Genomic DNA, 1,422 nt, shown 5'->3' on the forward strand with positions numbered 1-1,422 from the left:
CAGGCTTCCCTGTCTATCACCAACTCCTGGAGCCTGCTCAAACTCATATCCATGGTGATGCCATCCAACCATCTCATCCTCTGTCATCTCCTTGTCCTCCTGCCTCCAATCTTTCCCAGCATCAGGGTCTTTTCTAACGAGCCAGTACTTCGCATCAGGTGGCCAAACTGTTGGAGTTTCAGCTTCAGCATCTGTCCTTCCAAGGAATATTCAGTGTTGATTTCCTTTAGGATGGACTGGTTGGATCTCCTTGCAGTCCAAGGGACTTTCAAGAGTCTTCTCCAACACCATAGTTCAAAGGCATCAATTCTTCAGCGCTAAGCCCTCTTTATGGTCCAACTCTCATATCCATGCATGACTACTGAAAAAACCATAGCTTTGACTAGATGAAACTTTGTTGGCAAAGTAATGTCTCTGCCTTTTAATATGCTGTCTAGGTTGGTCATAGTGTTTCTTTCCAGGAGCAAGCATCTTTTAATTTCATGGCTGCAGTTACCATCTGCCATGATTTTAGAGACCAAGAAAATACAGTCTGTCACTGTTTCCACTGTTCCCCCATCTATTTACCATGAAGTGATGGGACCAGATGCCATGATCTTAGTTTTCTGAATATTGAGTTTTTCTTTTTTTAAAATTAATCTATTTATTTTAATTGGAGGTTAATTACTTTACAATATTGTAGTGGTTTTTCCCCTACATTGACATGAATTTTAAGCCAACTTTTTCACTCCCATCTTTCACTTTCATCAAGTGGCTTTTTATTTCTTCTTTGCTTTCTGCCATAAGGGTGGTGTCATCTGCATATCTGAAGTTATTGATATTTCTCCCAGCAATCTTGATGCCAGCTTGTGCTTTATCCAGCCCAGCACTTTGCATGATGTACTCTGCACAGAAGTTAAATAAGCAGGACGACAATATACAGCCTTGACATACTCTTTTCCCAATTTGGAACCAGTCTGTTGTTCCATGTCCAGTTCTAACTGTTGCTTCCTGACCTGCATGCAGATTTCTCAGGAGGCGGGTCAGGTGGTCTGGTATTCTCATCTCTCTCAGAATTTTCCACAGTGTGTTGTGATATACACAAAGGCTTTGGCGTTGTCAATAGTGCAGAAGTAGATGTTTTTCTGGAACTCTCTTGCTCTTTCGATGATCCAACAGATGTTGGCAATTTGATTTCTGGTTCCTTGGACTTTTTAAAATCCAGCTTGAACATCTGGAAGTTCATGGTTCATGTACTGTTGAAGCCTGGCTTGGAAAATTTGGGGCATTACTTTGCTAGCATGTGAGATGAGTGCAATTGTGCAGTAGTTTGGTGTCTCAGATGGTAAAGCGTCTGCTTAATGCAGGAGACCAGGGTTCAGTCCCTGGGTTGGGAAGATCTCCTGGAGAAGGAAATAGCAACCCACTCCAGTATTCTTGCCT

The sequence above is a fragment of the Capricornis sumatraensis genome, chromosome 7 (genome assembly GCF_032405125.1).
Source record: "Capricornis sumatraensis isolate serow.1 chromosome 7, serow.2, whole genome shotgun sequence".
In the NCBI taxonomy this organism is placed as follows: Eukaryota; Metazoa; Chordata; class Mammalia; order Artiodactyla; family Bovidae; genus Capricornis; species Capricornis sumatraensis.